At 47.6% G+C, this 18,401-nt stretch overlaps 2 non-coding genes across 2 annotated transcripts; both read right to left on the bottom strand.

Annotated features, from left to right (window-relative positions):
- Positions 1-7,811: 7,811 nt before the first annotated feature.
- trnal-caa (transfer RNA leucine (anticodon CAA)) lies at positions 7,812-7,894 on the bottom strand. Its single transcript has one exon. It is a non-coding gene; the product is annotated as a tRNA-Leu (tRNA).
- A 3,745-nt stretch (positions 7,895-11,639) lies between these two features.
- Positions 11,640-11,722, bottom strand: trnal-uaa (transfer RNA leucine (anticodon UAA)). The gene has a single exon. It is a non-coding gene; the product is annotated as a tRNA-Leu (tRNA).
- Positions 11,723-18,401: the final 6,679 nt, after the last annotated feature.

Here is an 18,401-nt window from a genome sequence, read left to right as displayed (position 1 = left end):
AACAAGAGAGAATCTAACCATCTCCCCTTGACATTCAATGGCATTACCATTGCTGAATCCCTCACTATCAACATTCTGGGGGTTACCGTTGAGCAGGATCTGAATTGGATCAGCCATATAAATACCGTAGCTACAAGAGCAGGTCAGAGGCTGGGAATTCTGCTGTGAATCACTCACCTCCTGTCCACCATCGACAAGGCACAAGTCAGGAGCGTGATGGAATACTCCCCATTTGCCTGGATGAGTGCAGCTCCAAAAACACTCAAGAAGCTCAACATCATCCAGGACAAAGCAGCTCGCTTGATCAGCACCCCATCCACCACCTTAAATATTCACTCCCTCCACCACCAGTGAACAGTGGTAGCAGTGCGTACCATCTACAAGATGCACTGCAATAACTCACCAAGACTCCTTCGACAGCGCCTTCCAAACCCATGACCTCGACCACCGAGAAGGACATTGGATGCGTAGGAACACCACCATCTGCCAGTTCCCGTCCAAGCTACACACCATCCTGACTGGGAACTATATCACCGTTCCTTCACTGTCACTGGATCAAAATCCTGGAACTCCCTTCCAAACAGCACTGTGGATTTACCTACACCACATGGACTGCAACAGCCAAAAAGGCGGCTCACCACCACCTTCTCAAGGGAAGTTAGGAATGGGCAATAAATGCTGGCGTTGCCAGCGATGCCCACATTCCGTGAAAGAATAAAAAAGAGATTTGCCACAACGGGAGCAGGGTGAGGGACTTCAGTGATGTGGAGAGATTGGAGAAGCTGGGGTTGTTCTCCTTGCAGCAGAGAAAGTTCCGAAAAGATTTGACACATTTGTTCAAAATCATGGAGGTTTTCAATAGTTTAAATAAGGAGAAACTGTTTCCAGTGGTAAAAGGGTCAGTAAGCAGAGGACACAGATATCAGGTGATTGGCAGAAGAACCAGAGGTGACATGAAAAACCATTTTTTACACAGTAATGTGTTGTGATAAAGAAAGAAAAGACTTGCATTTATATCGCACCTTTCAAGACCACTGGACATATCAAAGCACTTTGTAGACAATGAAATACTTTTGAAGTGTAATCACTGATGTAATGTCAGAAATGCAGCAGCTAATACCCACAAACAGCAATGTGATAATGACCAACTGATATGATTGAGGGGCAAATATTGATCACAACACCAGGGAGAATTGCTCTTCACTTGTTTGAAATTGCAGCATGGGATCTTTTACATTCACCCAAACATGCAGACCAGGTCTTGGTTTGACATCACACCTGAAAGGCAGCACCTTCAACACCCTCAGTGCTGTACTGGAGTGTCAGCTGTGAACTCTGAACCCAGAAGCTTGTGATTTCGAGGTGAGTGTGACCAACTGAGCCACAGCTTTTCCCTGAGTCTCAATCCTTCTACCAACAGTTTCTCTCTATCGGGTCTGTCACGACCCCTCATGATTGTGAACACCTCTATCAAATCTCCTCTCTAAGGAGAACAACCCCAGCTTCTCCAATCTATCCACATAACTGAAATCCTAACCACACGTTGCAGAAAGGAATTTTTCCTCAAGTTCTTTCCAGTTTTGTGAGTCACATTAAATCTGTAACCTTCGGTTATTGACGGTTCAGCAGTGAGAAACAGTTCCTCAGTATTTACTCTACCTCAAACCTTCAAGGAAGCTCTGCAAAGTAACTGAAAATCAAGTTGTCAGAAGTGGGATTTAAACACATGCCTCCAGTGAAAGCTGCAATCTGAACAGAGAAGCTGAAAACGCTCAGTCACCTCAACTGTTCAGACATATTGCGAGAGTGGTTAGCAAAGCATGTGGCATCTTGGGCTTTAACAATAGAGACATTGAGTACAAAAGCAGGGTTGTTATGCTGAACTCTGGTTAGGCCCCAATTGGAGTGTTGCATCTAGATCTGCTCACCAATCTTTAGAAAGAATGTACGGATTCTTGAGAGGATGCAGAGGAGATTTACCAGAATAGTTCCAGGGATGGAGGGTTTTAGTTTCAAGGTTAGGTTAGAAAAACAAGGTTTTTTCTGCCTGTATCAAAGGAGATTGAGTGGAGAATTGATAGAGGTGTCGAAGGCTATGACAGTTTTAGATAAGTTGGCAAGGAAAAATTGTTCCCATTAACTATTGGTACAAGGACTAGGGGATTCAGATTGAAGGTTTTGGACAAGAGACGCAGGGGGAATGTGCGGAAGAACTTTTTTACACAGTGATTGGAAATGATCTGTAACTCGCTGCCCCCGAGGGCGGAGGAAGTGGAGACAATCGTTGGTTACAAAAGGAATTTCGATGGGCATTTGAAGGAAATAAATTTACAGGGCTAGGGGGATCGAGCAGACGAGTGGGACTGACTGGATCGCTCCATGGAGAGCTGGCCTGTACTCGATGGGGCGAATGGCCTCCTTCGATACCACAAATGACCCAATGACTCGATGAGTCTATGTCACTCTCAGAATCAAGACAACAGAGTGACAGATTTAACACAACATTATAACATATGTTTGGTTTGACAAATTCAATAATAACTCGTCTCCACTCCTAGTATTTCTAAATCCCACACATTCACTACAATGTGAACAATTATTTCCTGTTGTCTCTCTCTCTCACATTTGTAAACTTCACGATATTGGAGTGAGGTGACATCTACTGGCGGGAAGCAAGAACTGCAATCAAGCAGCAGAAACTCCACAGTCTGTCAGGGTGAAAGAAACATTGCAATATGAGGAAATAGTGAAGGGGTTTGATCGGGTTGATGGAAACATGATTCCACTTGTGGTATCGTATGAAGCAAGGGCCGGAAATATAAAATTGTCGTTAATAAAAGAAATGAGGAATTCATGAAAAATGCATTTGCTTCGAGAATGGTTAAAGAGATATACAGCACTGATATAGGCCCTTTGGCCCACTGAGTCTGCACTGACCATCAACCACCCATTTATACTAATCCTATGTTAACCCAGAATTCCCTACCACATCCCCACATTTCTCCTCTCACCTACCCTGGGGCCAATTTACAACAGTCAATTTATCTATCAACCCACAAGTCTTTCGTTGTGGGAGGAAACCAGAGTACCTTGTGGAAGCCCACATAAACAACTTGCAAACTCCACACAGGCAGTATACAGAACTGAATCGGGGTCATTGAAGTTGTGAAGCTACAGTGCTCACCACTGCACCACCCTTAGAATGTGGATAGAGTAAAAAGTGAGATTGGATGGACAGAAGCAGTCTGAAAAGATGGCTCAAACAAAAGGTGAAAACCCTGAAATGTTAACTCTGTTTCTCTCTCCACAGATGCTGTCAGAGGTGCTGAGTATTTCCAGCACTTTCTGTTTTTATTTCAGCTTTGTAGGATATTGTTTTGATCTGAAAAAAATGCATGATCGGCTGTGGGTGCCAGTGAAATTCCACAGGAGCGAATACAAACCATGCCAATGGTGGCTTGTTGGTCCAGGGGTATGATTCTCGCTTTGGGTATGTAATTGATTAATATGTGAGAGGTCCTGGGTTCAAATCCCAGACGAGCCCTTCTCTGTTGCCATTTTTAGTTTAAGGTCATCGATTGCTTTCAGCCTTCCAGAAAGCGGAATCGATTTCCAAACTGAGCCTGCTTGAGGACAGGGGAACTGGATTCAAAGAGCTTGTCGACAAAATTGAAATGAACAAAATATACAGATTGTCAAGTGGGAATATAAGGTTGCAACAGTAACTAAAGGCCTGCTCGGGTCAGCAAATGAAACCCGACCCAATCCTGACAGCACCGCATCCGACCTGGTCCGAGTCCTTTCATTTTTTTCCCGTGCCCGAACTGACCACCAGAATGTTCAGTTGAACTTGCTTCCGTTTTTCACTTTTTAAGCTTGTGCAGGTAAGCAACAAATACTGTAACTGGACTTGAAAGGTTGTTTAAATGTACATTAAGATTCGAGCTACGTACCGGAGGTGATGAGCTGAAGATTGTTACCATAGAAGTTAGTGATTGTGAGGTCACTAGTTCAAGAGAAATTCATGGAGTTGTGCCCAGACAGGTTGTCCCACACTGTATTGATTAAAATATTGCCCGAAGGCGAGAAAATATCATTATACATTCCCTAGACTCCTGCTTTCCAGGTTGAAATACTTTCTGCAAGTTTATCCAGAGAGCAGCTGAGATGCAGAGACCAGGAAGGTCTTGAGTGATTAATTATTATAAAATATACATTCTTATATTAAAGAGATTGTGCTCTACCTTCGATGGAATCGCTCACTGCAGACTAGTGCGGAGTGTTTCCCACCTTGACGTCCTGGCTGTCACTGGATCTTGAGTCCAGGCCTCTGGATTACTGGTCCAGTAATCTTTGAAATTTCTCCCTTGATCTAATATTTTAATCTGGTAAGTCAGATTTTACAAAAAAAAATTAAATGATTTAAGACTGCTTCATGTTCAGCAGTGCCAAATGAATAAAGAAATTCAAATATATTCAAAATTATATATCAACTATTAAATACTAATGCCCAGCTTTGAATACAAAAAATGCCTCTAATTGTGTTCTGGTCTGGAATGGAATTCTTCAGTGTTTCTGTTTAGCTTGGATTGACTCATCGATTTTTTTGTTTTTCACTTTGTCGATGCCTTTGAATAATTGTGGATCCTTCTTCAGGGTGTCTTCTTTCACCAGGGAGTTCTGACCTCTGATGATGTTGATCGTAATCAGCTTCAATTTGCTGATAGTTTTGGAAGTGAGCAGATTTCCTTTGCCTGAGTTTACAACATGGAACTTAGTCTGACGTGTGGACCCATGGGAGGATTTGAAAGCTGCCCTTGCATTGGAGCATACAGTTGCATCCATCAAAACAGAGGTACAGGAGAAGTGACATATTCAGTTCAGTCTGTCGATCATGGGACTTTTAATCTCAGGGTTGTGAGTTTGAGCGCCATTTAGTTTTTCCACTTTTTAGGCTTCATTAGCAGAGAGTACAAGGAGTGTTTGAAATGAAATTCAACAACAGTATGAGAAACGCTCTCTTTCATTCGGGACTCTTAACTCTCTGCAGCATCTCGCTGTGAAAGATTGAACTTTATCTCATTTCTTTTTCAGCTGGGAGTCAGTGCGGCTCAGTGGGACTTCTGGCTGTCTCCCACCTCACAATTCATCAGTGCTGAGAAAGCAATGGGAAATATTACTCATGGCTGAGTAAGCAGAGGACACCGATTTAAGGTGAATGGGAAAAGAACCAAAGGCAACATGAGGAAAAACCTTTTTTTATGCAGCAAATGGTTAAGAGCTGATATGTACTGCCTGAGAGTGTGACGGAGGAAGATTCAGCCATCGCTTTCAAAAGGATATATGATAATTATCTGAAGGGAAATAAAATCAGCTTTTCATGGAATACATGAGGATGTGGCATGAGCTGAGTTGCTTGTGCAGAGAGGCAGCACAAGCACGATGAGCTGAATCCCTCCTTTTGTGCTGTAAGTATTCTGTGATCTATGATTCTATACAAAGTGAAACCAACACTCACATCTGAGAAACTGACAGGTACCGTGTAAACCCCACACTAACAAACCAGCAAATGCCAGGGACAGAGTAAAACCAACAGTCCCAGACAAGAAACTGACAGATACTGTGTGAAACCCAAAAATCACTTATCAGGATTTGGCAGTTAATGTGTAAAAACCTCTCTTCAATATCCATCCTGCAAGGTACAAAGAAAATTAGGTACAAACCCAGGCTCATACTTCGAAGACTGAGAGATAAAGAGCAAAACACAGACTCACCTACAAGAGGCTGACAAGTACAGAGAATAAAATAGAGGGGGTGCAGATTAAAAACACATGCATGTAACGGATACTGATAGGGATAGAATCAAACCCTTTCTCACACATGACACGAAAATTGGTGGTGTCGTAAATAGTGAGGAGGAAAGCCTTAGATTACAGGCCAATATAGATCGTCCGAGGCAGAGAATATAAGAGCAGGGAGGTTATGACGGAGCTGTATAAAATGCTAGTTAGGCCACAGCTGGAGTACTGTGTACTGTTCTGGGCACCACACGAGAGGAAGGATGTGATTGCACTGGAGAGGGTACAGAAGAGAGTCACCAGGATGTTGCCTGGGCTGGAGCATTTCAGCTATGAAGAGAGACTGAAAAGGCTAGCGTTGTTTTGCTTAGAGCAGAGAAGGCTGAGGGGAGATAAGATTGAGGTTTACAAAATTATGAGGGGCATTGATGGGTTAGATAGGAAGAAACATTTTACCTTCGCGGAGGGGTCAGTAACCAGGTGGCATAGATTTAAGGTAAGGGGCAGGAGGTTTAGGTGGGATTTGAGGAAAAAAATTTTACCCAGAGGGTGGTTGGAATCTGGAACGCACTCCCTGAAGAGGTGGTAGAGGCCGGAACCCTCACAACATTTAAGAAGTAACTGATTCGGATTTGGAATGAATTGTCTGACAGGGTGGTGGAAACAGATTCAATTATAACTTTCATAAAGGAATTGGAAAAATATTTCAAAGTGAATTTCTCCAGGACTATGGGGAAATAGGCAGGGGGTTGGACTAATTGCATCATTTTTTTCACAGATTCAGCACAGGCACAAAAGACCGATTGGCCTCCTTCTGTGCTGTATGATTCTATGAAATAGTGACAGTCAGGGCAAGTCTGTATAAGAAGGAGAAATGGAGACAGGTCAGGGAGAGCACATCACCAAAACTGGAGATACTACATTGGACAGGGAGGGTCAGAGGGGGAGAGAGCATGTACATACTGTCAGAATCAGCACCTTCAGGGGAGGAGAGGGAGAGGAACCAGTGAGTGTAGAACTGAACCCAGCCAGAGTCAACCTGCTGAAACACCAGTGAGTTCACACTGGGGAGAGATCATTCACCTGCTCCGTGTGTGGGAAGGGGTTCACTCAGTCATCCAACCTCACTGAACATCAACTTGTTCACACTGATCAGAGACCTTTTCAATGTCCTGAATGTGAGAAGAGCTTGAAAAGCAGTAACGATCTGCTGAAACACCAACACATTCACTCTGGGGAGAGGCCGTTCCCCTGCCATGTGTGTGGGAAGGGATTCACTCAGTCATTCAATCTGCTGCAACATCAGCAAGTTCACATGTAACTGTAGGGGTTGGATTCTGCTGTTGTTGCTGCTATTCATCACTTTCAGAGACAAAGTTGGGTCTTTCTTTATAACCAGTGTAGTCCAGAGCAAAAGCGTCTTCTTAATGTTGAGATAAACGGGAGAAGAAACCGGGAAGTGGCGGCGAGGATGGGGGAGGTGCTGCACCATCACTTTCCGGAGTTCCGAAGAAGGGTCACTGACCCGAAACGTTAACTCTGCTTCTCTTTCCACAGATGCTGCCAGACCTGCTGAGTGAATCTGGCATTTCTTGTTTTTGTTCCACTATTTCTTCCCTGGCTTCTTTCAACAGCCTGGGGTACATTTCATCTGGTCCTGGTGATTTATCCACATTCAAGGATGCTCATCCCATTAAGACTTCCTCTCTCCTTAAGTTATCAAGTCCAATACTTCACACTCCTCCTCCTTAATAACAATATCTGCATCACCCTCTCATTCGGGAAAACAGTAAAGTATTCATTAAGGATATTGGCAACATCTTCCACCCCGATACAAAGGTTACATTTTTGATCTTTTCTGTGCCCTGCTGTTTGCTTCGTTGCCTCTGACTCTAATGTTTTGATGCCACATCTTTGGGGCCATTGTTATTTTGTTTGTCCATGTTCTTTCCTGCTTTCTGTTTGCTCTTCACCGCTGCTTCCAAACGCCTCCAGTTCAGTCAAAACAGAAATTGTCAGAAGTGGGATTCGAACCCACGCCTCCAGTGGAAATTGCGACTTGAACCCAGCGCCTTAGACCGCTCAGCCATCCTGACGGCTAGCGATGTACTATCAATGCTAAGGAAATTATTCATTCTTTGTGAAAGTATTTGTGAGATTGTGGAAATGTCTGGAAGAGGAAAGAAAAGCGGGAAAGCTCGGGCCAAGGCCAAGCCTCACTCCTCCCGGGCTGGACTGCAGTTCCCGGTGGGCCGTGTTCACAGGCTCCTGAGAAAGGGTAACTATGCTGAGCGTGTGGGTGCCGGAGCCCGGTCTATCTGGCTGCTGTGCTCGAGTATCTGACCGCTGAAATCCTCGAGCTGGCCGGTAACGCGGCCCGGGACAACAAGAAGACCCGCATCATTCCCAGACACCTGCAGCTGGCCGTCCGCAACGACGAGGAGCTCAACAAGCTGCTGGGAGGGGTGATTATCGCTCAGGGCGGGGTGTTGCCTAATATACAGGCCGTACTGCTGCCCAAGAAAACCAGCACTCAAGAGCTCCCAGAAAAAGTAAAGCGGCCAAAATGTCATCTAATAAACCAAAGGCTCTTTTCAGAGTCACCCACAGTCTCTGTGAAAGGACTGGTTACTGTCAGGAGGGAGTCAGAGATGGAGTTATTGTAACAGTGGATTGACCTGTTTCACATCTGTCCAGGTGTGTTTTCAGTTCCCTCTCTGGATTTCGCTCTGTTTCTCTGCTCACACATCTCCCCCTCTAGTTAAGTGAAGAACTGAACTACAGGGTGTCAGAATCAACAATTTAATAAATCCCGCTGCCTTCGATTTGATAAATCCCGAGATTATCCCGGTACATTAACGGGAACTGGTTCGGAGCTGATGAATTAATTTAATAATGGAAGTGTCCGGGTTAATTCTCTGTTTTTTATTTGGACAGTTTGAATTGTGTGTTTTTTTTTTCTCTGGTGATCTGAGCGCCGCTTCTCAATGAGAATCTGCTCCCAGAACAGAGTAAATGCAGGAAGGAAGAGACCATTCTCGGGCTCTTTGTTTCTCTCCTAACCTGATCTGTTTCGACCGCACTGTTCCCAGTGGACGGAATCAGTGAGAGTAGTGCACACACAGGAGCTGAGTCCATTGCAGCGCTTTAATATGTGCCTTCTCCCCGGCCCTCCCTATTCTCCGGACACAGAGCTGTCTGTTTCCCCCGGCGGCGGGATAGAGTCGGGGATTCTCTCCCCGCAGTGTCAGGGTCTGCAACCCCGGGGAACTGGCGGTTTCAGTCAGAGTGACCGAGCTGCCTTACATATCCTGTGTACTAATCTCGAATGGATTCAAATATTAGTGAACTCATTGGGTAATGTTTGTAAATAACCCTCATGTGAACGGACCCGGCTCCATTAATGCCTTCCAAATAAAACTGGGATCCATTTATTTTCCCCAAATGCCAGCTAACGGATCCCAGGAGCGGGGTTGAGATTGTGCTGAGCAGCAATGAGTCTCCGGAAATGCTGCTTTCTAAATTCCAGATCAGCTCTCAGTCCGACAGGCCTTTCGGGAAAGTGATGTGACTAAACAGAAACCATGTGGCCGCCCCTTCAATCTAATGGGTTTGATGATGAACAGAGATGGCAGCTCTTTCCTTTGCTGATTTGGTGGCTCTGAAAAGAGCCCTTGTTACACTTGTTACTGAAACTGGGTTTTAGGTGCGTTCCCAGCGGATGCGGCGGGCCAGCTGGATGTCTTTGGCCATGATGGACCGGGATCATTCTGGTGAATCTGCTCATTTTCCGGCAGAAGCATCAGTCGCTGTTTGAACTGTTTAAAATCAGGGGTGTATTAGCAGCCAGAAAGTGAAGGGCAGTTCATTGCTCCCTGCAGCATTATCCGCCTCTTTCAGGAGAAAGGATCAGAAACCGCTCGTTTCTGTCAGTCCCCGAGAAGCCTGTGAGAAGCGATTAGTCGCTAATTTGTTCCTTTCACAGAGAGGAAGCTGATATTTGTCCCGTTTTAAATTGCTGAACTGGACCTTCCTCCCGCCGCTTACAGTTAACAGATTGACAAATGAAAACGATTCCTAAAATCGCGTCAGGATTTTGTGACGGTAAATACAGTAAAACAGAACATAAAATGAGAGGTTTTAAAATTGTTGCCTGAAAATTGAAATTTTCCATCACTTCAATTCCTTCCTGCTCTGGAATTGCCGGGCTTTTTCCAATTGGAAAATCTAAGCCAATGAGAACTTCTATTTACTTATATGTGATTCTCCTATTGGTTAAGAATTGGATTGAGAAGCGGGTGACCAATCAGAGACAGAGTCAAACTGTGGGGATTCCAGGCCCCCAGGAACTGAGCTGAAACTGTTCAGATTGACAAACCCTGGCAGTAGCTTCACACATTGGACACTTCACACTGAGTCATTCAAGGGCTGGTGTGAGAGAAGCTTCAGATCCTGTCATTACTCTCTGACTCATTATTCATCTAGAACCAAACAATTAGTAAATGTGAAGCAGTGAAGAGACTTTTCACTCTCACTGCAGAATGTGTCATCTGGGGAAATAAGGAACTATTATATTCGGAGATTCCAGGTACATTCCTCCCTGAACAAATCCATTCCTAACATTCCCGATCACAGCCTATCCCAGCTCCTGTTGTCACCCGACTCCAGCTGAATTGGAGAAACTCATGTGTTGGGGTTTGAGTTGTGAGGTGGGGTCTCTCCGCCAGTGTTACTGTCTTACAGACTCTCCCCCTGAATTTGTGAACTGAGACTGCACCGAACACATCTCCAGTTAGAGTGAGGGCCGGATATCCCTCTGTTTTATTACAGAGAGTGGGGAAAGGGCTGGGTGGAGGGGAGTCACCAGGGATCCTGGATTTACTCCAAATCATTTCCATGTGGAATCTGCAGGCGGGGCCGGGACAGGGATCATTTGATCAGGGGATCAGCTCTTTCCTGAGAGATGTGGGTGGCTCTGAGAAGAGCCTTTGTGTTCAGATGTTTACAAGTTTCCCACGCTTTCACTTCTTTCCAGACCCTGCTTTCTGAGACTTCGCTGCTTTTGGCTTGACCTTGCTCTTCCATGTCTGCACTTTCTTCAGCGCCTTTCCGCCCGCCGCACTCTTGCCTTTTTTGACCTTCTTCGCAGGAGACTTTTTCTGAAGCACTGCTTTCTTCACCGCCTTATTTGGCGTTGCCGCCGCCTTGCTGCTCGTTTTCTTGGCTGTTACTTTCTTTGTTGTCACTTTCTTGTCTGCTGGTATCTTCACTAAAGATTTCTTGTCTGCTGGTTTCTTCACTGAAGATTTCTTGTCTGCTGGTTTCTTCACTAAAGATTTCTTGGCTGCTGGTTTCTTCACCTTCTTTCCCACCTTTCCCTGGGTTTTCCTTCTTGCTGATTTTGAAGGAGCCGGAGGCGCCCTGTCCCTTGCTCTGCACCAGGGAGCCTTTGTTCACATTCCTCTTGATACTTTGCTTGATCTGGGTCTTGAGCTTCTCCTGAGCGGTGGCAGACCTGCAAGGAATCAACTACCAGCTAGCGTATAAAGCGAGAACAAGGCTCAGGGCCTTCAGTTACCTGGAGGGGAGTCGGAGAGGCAGCGGATCCTGTGAGGAACCACAATCCAGGAAGGATGAGAAGGTCATTGCCAGGGTACAGAGGAGATTAAGTTAAAGATTTACCAGTTTATAAGCAAGCGCAGAGCCAAGGAACGGTGCTGGGGCAGATCAAATAATAGGAAGCTGTGATCAGTTGGAAGGCAAGAGTGATTAAATGACAGAAGAGATGATGGTGCAAGGCAAAAGTCAGGGAAAGAATAAGTAACATTTTGTAAGCACAGATACCAGGAGTGGGGTTTCAACCCACGCAGAGGCATGTCTATTGGATCTTAAGTCCAACGCCTTAACCACTCGGCCATCCTAGTACATTAACCCACCACTGAAAATGAAATTTAATGTGATCCGGGTGCCATCTGGCCTTTTACAATATAAAGTTATGACTCCTCTCCCATGCTAAATTGGACCCTTCATTATTTATGAACCTCAATCGGATCACCCCTCAGTCAAGGTTTCTCTAAGGTGTAGGGTCCCAACTCTTTTAGTCTAACTTGATAACCAAGATGTCTTATACTGGGAATTCGTCGAATGTCTCTCCTCTGTACCCTTTCCAAAGCCTCAATATCACCCATCATGTGAGGAGACCAAGACTGGATACAATATTCCAAGTGAGTCCTGACCAAGGTTTCATAAAAGGACAAATTCGGGACATCTCAGATACTGAAGGAGTCCGTGTCCAGAAGCAGCAAGACCTGGACAACATTCAGACTTGGGCTGCTAAGTGGCAAGTAACATTCACACCACATAAGTACCAGGCAATGACCATCTCCAACAAGAGAGAATGTAACCATCTCCCTTTGACGATCAACAGCATTACCATCGCTGAATCCCCCCACCATCAACATCCTGGGGGTTACCATTGACAAAAGCTTAACTGGACCATTCATATACATACTCTGGCTACAAGAGTAAATCAGATAGTGGGAATTCTGTGATGAGTAACTCAGCTCAAGGCACGTGGTGAAATGCTCATTAGGAGAGCTGGAGAAATGGACTGGTCAGGTGGGCAGAAAAGTGGCAAATGGAATTCAACTTGGAGAAGTGTGAGGTGATGCCTTTGGTGAGGTCAAACACAGCAAAGGAATACACAATTAATGGGTGAATGCTGAGAGGTGTAGAGGAAGTGAGGGACCTTGAAGTGAATGTCCACAAATCCCTGAAAGTAGCAGGACAGGTTGATAAGTTGGTTGAGAAGGCTTATGGAATCCTTTCCTTTATTAGCCGTTGTATAGAACATAAGAGCAGGGAGGTTATGATGGAACTGTATCAATCATTAGTTAGGCCACAACTTGAGTTCTGTGTGCAGTTCTGGTCACCTCATTCCAGAAAGGATGTAATTGCACTAGAGAAGTTAAAGAGGAGATTTACGAGGATGTTGCCAGGACTGGAAAAATGCAGCTATGAGGAAAGATTGGATAGACTGGGGTTGTTCTCCTTGGAATAGAAGAGGCTGAGGGGAGATTTGATTGAAATGTACAAAATTGTGAGGGGTCTGGATAGAATGGATGGGAAGGGTCTATTTACCTTAGTAGGGAGGTCAGTGACTAGGGGGCATAGATTTAAAGTGATGTGTTGAACAATTGGAGGGGAGATGAGGAAAGGTTTTTTCACCCAGAGGGCTGTGGGAGTCTGGAACTCACTGCCTGTAAGGGTAGCTGAGGCAGAAACCCTCAACTCATTTAAAAGGAGTCTGGATGTGCACCTCAAGTACCTGAACCTGCAGGGCTACGGTCCAAATGCTGGGCAATGGGATTCAGCTGGGTGGCTCGTTTTTTGGCCTGCCTGTGCTGTAAACTTTCTATGTTCTATGATTCTATGCAGACACAATGGGCCGAATGGCCTCCTTCTGCACTGCAATAATTTTGTGATTTTTGACTCTCCAAAACTTGTCAACGATCTACAAGGCACAAACCAGGATGAGTGCAGCACCAACAATACTCTAGAAACTCGACACTGTCCAGGACAAAGCAGCCGCCTTGATTGTCACCCCATTCGCCACCTTAAACATTCACTCCCTTCATCACTGACGCACAGTGGCAGTAGTGTGTACCATCTACCAGATGCACTGCTGCAACTCACCAAGGCTCCGCAGACAGCACCTTCCAAACCGAAGACCTCCACCACCTTGAAGGACAAGGGCTGCAGATACATGCAAACACCACCATGTGCAAGCTCCCCTCCAAGTCACACACCATCTGATCTGCAAATATATCGCTGTTCATTCACTGATGCTGGGTCAAAATTCTGGATCTCCCTTCCTAACAGCACTGTGGGTGCACCTACACCACATGGAGTGCAGCAATTCAAGAAGGGAGCTCACCGCCACCTTGTCAAGGACAATTAGGGATGGGTAACAAATTCTGGACTTCACAGTGTCGCTCACATCCCATGAAAGAATATGCCTCATTTTATACTCAATTGTCCTCTGAATGCAGACCAACCCTCTATTTGCTCCAACTATCACTTCACAGCATTGCTGCTGTACCTTTAGAGATCTGTGCACTAGAACATCCAGATCACTGCTCAAAATTATTTTCTTTTTTCCACCTACTTTAATGTTTTTCCCTGAAGGGTGTATGAATGTTGAGCATTCGCCCTGTCCACATGAATAACACTGCACTTACCCAAATTAAACATCATTTACCAGTCATGAACCCAATCTCCCAACACATTAAGATCAGCCTGAAACAGTCGAGTATCGTCTACAGTCTAAACACTCGCACAGATCTTCAAATCATCTGCAAATTTACAGATGGTGCCCCCTACACCTACATCCAGATCATTAATAAAAATAGTAAAGAGCAACAGTCCCAACACCGATCACTGTGGGACACCACTGGTAACTGGTCTCCAAACAGATCCAGATCCATCTGTAACTACTTTCTGCCTACGTCTGCCAGTCAGTTCCCAATCCAGATCAATATATTACCACTGATACCAGGGACTTTAATCTTATAGAGAAGCCTCTTGTGTGGAACCTTATCAAAATCTTTTGGCTGAGATCTGCTAATTGAACACAGGCCGGGGATGAGGCCTAGGCCTGTCCTGCTTTGTGTGTGGGTCTCAGGACCACACAAGGTGAGATCAGCTCACTGAGCACAGGCCCATCCTGCTCTATATAGTGCTCAGTACCTCACCAAATGAGAATAACTAACACACCACAGGCCATGGAGCCTCGGCCCATCCTCCCCTGATTGTGGTTCAGTGCCAACCAGGTCAGATCAGCTAATTCAGCACAGGCCGGAGATGGAAGCTGGATCTTTCCTGCTCTGGGGACTCCGTACCATACCAGGTGCGATGAAGTAAAATACCACAGGCAGGGGATGGAGCCTGAGATTTCCCTGTTCTGTGTGGGGCTCTGGACAACAACGTGTGAGAAGAACTATCATCCCTCAGGCTGAGGAAGGTGCCTGGGCCCATTCTGTTCTGTGTGGATCCTACCACACTGAGTGGGATCAGTTAACACAACACAGGCCATGAATACGACCAGGCCATTTCCTGCTCCGTGTGGCTCAGTATCACACAAGGTGGCATCAGCTAACACAGCACAGGCTGGGGCTGGGGCTGGAGCCTGGGCTCGCCCTGCTCTGTGGGCTCAGTAACAACCCGTACGATGAACTTTTTTCAAAAGACTTCAGTGTATTTATCTCTGTCCAACACTCTGAGGCAGCTTTCTGTGTTTATAAAGAGTGTAATTTATTGACTGGTCTCTTGGATCAAACAGGGTAACAGACAGAGGTCTGTGTGCAGAGGGTTTGGGGGTGAGCTCTGATTCCTAACCCTTTCTGGATTGTGAGGAATAAAGAATGAATGAGAGAGAGAGAATGTGGGAGAAGGGATGATGGAAGAATTTGTCCGTGAACCTGATTAAAAGTGGCTCAAACGCAAGATAATATTAAGATATCAAGAGCAGAACATTAACATAATCTGAGTTCCGCGATCTGGTCGGGTCCCATTCCCCTGAAGTGAGGAATGAACGCGTGGGGAAATTCCGCCTGGAGTTATATTTGTCTCCAATGAAGATGAGTTCACAGTGAGGATGGAATAGCTCAGTTGGGACAACACGAGATTGAAGAACCAGGATACAATCCCTGGTTTCATCAGTTTTAATTTGGTGTCTCCTTCATTTTAAGTAGAGAGAATCAGAGGGGAGATTTTCCACTCTTGACCCCATGGGCTGAATTTTAAACTAACGGTGCGGCTCTCGGCAGAGGTACCGGAAGTGGGTGTCGTCACCACACGAGTGAAATGTGGCCGAACGACCCCGATCACGGAGCAGCCGACCAATTAATGAAGGGGAGGCGTGGGGCCCATGTAAACAAGGACCAGAGGTAGGGAACGAGGCACCGATGGCACCGACATCTGACACAACGGCAGGTGCTGGCACCATATTTAAAGGGCTGCCAGCCCTGCATTCACTGCTGCCTGGTTTAAAGGAGTGTCTTCCTGAGAGCCCTCTGCTGCCCCAGGTCCCGTTCTGCTGCCTCTGCTGTCCCAGAACCCGTTCTGCTGCCTCTGCTGCCCCAGGTCCCGTTCTGCTGTCCCAGGACCCGTTCTGCTGCCCCAAGACCCGTTCTGCTGCCTCTGATGCCCTAGGACCCGTTCTGCTGCCCCAGGACCCGGACTGCTGCCTCTGCTGCCCCAGGATCCGTTCTGCTGCCTCTGCTGCCCCAGAACCCGTTCTGTTGCCCCAGGACCCGTTCTGCTGCCTCTGCTGCCCCAGGATCCGTTCTGCTGCCCCAGGACCCGGACTGCTGCCTCTGCTGCCCCAGGATCCGTTCTGCTGCCTCTGCTGCCCCAGAACCCGTTCTGTTGCCCCAGGACCCGTTCTGCTGCCTCTGCTGCCCCAGGATCCGTTCTGCTGCCCCAGGACCCGTTCTGCTGCCTCTGCTGCCCCAGGATCCGTTCTGCTGCCTCTGCTGCCCCAGGACCCGTTCTGTTGCCTCTGCTGCCCCAGGACCCGTTCTGCTGCCCCAGGACCCGTTCTGCTGCCTCTGCTGCCCCAGGACCCGTTCTGCTGCCTCCGATGCCCCAGGACCCGTTCTGCTGCCCCAGGACCCGTTCTGCTGCCTCTGCTGCTCCAGGACCCGTTCTGCTGCCCCAGGACCCGTTCTGCTGCCTCTGCTGCTCCAGGACCCGTTCTGCTGCATCTGCTGCTCCAGGACCCGTTCTGCTGCATCTGCTGCCCCAGGACCTTTTCAGCTGCCTCCGCTGCCCCAGGACCTGTTCTGCTGCATCTGCTGCCCCAGGACCTGTTCTGCTGCCTCTGCTGCCCCAGGACCTGTTCTGCTGCCTCTGCTGCCCCAGGACCAGTTCTGCTGCATCTGCTGCCCCAGGACCTGTTCTGCTGCATCTGCTGCCCCAGGACCAGTTCTGCTGCATCTGCTGCCCCAGGATCTGTTCTGCTGCCTCTGCTGCCCCAGGACCAGTTCTGCTGCATCTGCTGCCCCAGGACCTGTTCTGCTGCATCTGCTGCCCCAGGACCTGTTCTGCTGCCTCTGCTGCCCAGGACCCGTTCTGCTGTCACTGATGCCCCAGGACCCGTTCTGCTGTCTCTGCTGCCCCAGGACCTGTTCTGCTGCCTCTGCTGCCCCAGGACCAGTTCTGCTGCATCTGCTGCCCCAGGACCTGTTCTGCTGCATCTGCTGCCCCAGGACCAGTTCTGCTGCATCTGCTGCCCCAGGATCTGTTCTGCTGCCTCTGCTGCCCAAGGACCAGTTCTGCTGCATCTGCTGCCCCAGGACCTGTTCTGCTGCATCTGCTGCCCCAGGACCTGTTCTGCTGCCTCTGCTGCCCAGGACCCGTTCTGCTGTCACTGATGCCCCAGGACCCGTTCTGCTGTCTCTGCTGCCTGATAGGTAAGGAGCTGAATGCGAGCCTGCAGTGACCATGGTCCAATGGTTTGGTGATGCCTTCCTGCAGGTTCGCCTCCAGGTGACAACAGATAGGTGGAAGATCCTCTTCCCCAGGGATGGGAGGTGGAGACCTGTCCACCTGACCAAGCAAAGCTGCTTTGAGATAGAAGGTGAAGTCAGCAGCCGTGGGGTCATCCCCAAGACATGGATCCAGTGCACGAAGTGGGTCAATGACCGGATCCGGGCTGCTCAGGCGCAAACTCAAAACACTTTGGACTCTTTGGACATTGCGCATGGCAGAGTGAGAGGGAGTGTTTGGTGGAAAGGGAGTGACCACCCAGTCATGTGTATTGGGGAAGGGCAGCAGGACATGCTGCCTGAGGCTTGGCTGCATCTCGGTGGGAGGTGCACGTCAGTCATTGTATAAACTCACACAGTCCCTCGAGAGGGGCCACATGCAGGAGGAATATGTGTGTCCACATCATGGACTGCTGGACTATCACCATCAGAGATATTGGGCTTGTCCCCGATGGGAGACTAACTTTGTTGATCATAGTGGCTGCAGGAGAAGACAGCCCACAATCGGAAAGAGCATGCCAAGACTGGCAGTGGATGCCTTATCTCCATGTCCTCATCCCGATGGAGGAGGAGGCCATGGAACAGGCCGGGCAGCAAAGCAGCTGCTCCACAGCTGATGGAGAGACAGCGACACCTACCTAAGAGAGTGAGTGAACATCTCCTGGGGAACAAGGGAGCATCCGCTGCAAAGGAGCCACACTGCTCATCTGTTCACCACTGCATCAATGGAGCTGCACAGTAGGGGTGGTTGGAATGTCACGATGGTCAGACGCTAACCCTTCAATGTCCCTGTTTTCACATGCAGGCTAGGATGAACGACAAGAGCGAAGAGCTGGAGAGACTGTGGGACAGCCAGACACCTCTGAGGAGGAGGAGGGAGCCTCAGATGGTGCACCATCACCTCATTCCCCTGCACCCTCCACCAGCACAGAAACCCTCAATCGGTGGGTATCCACTTGCTGTTAGATTTGGGCACACAAGCTGGTGAGCACGTCACAGACAGGCCCGGGCAGCTGACGGAGGCTGTGACAGCCGAGGCCACTGGCAGTTGGAA

The sequence above is a fragment of the Heterodontus francisci genome, unplaced genomic scaffold (genome assembly GCF_036365525.1).
Source record: "Heterodontus francisci isolate sHetFra1 unplaced genomic scaffold, sHetFra1.hap1 HAP1_SCAFFOLD_51_2, whole genome shotgun sequence".
Taxonomy (NCBI): domain Eukaryota; kingdom Metazoa; phylum Chordata; class Chondrichthyes; order Heterodontiformes; family Heterodontidae; genus Heterodontus; species Heterodontus francisci.
Note: the sequence above shows the minus strand (reverse complement) of the source record. Positions and strands in the feature narration are given on the sequence as shown.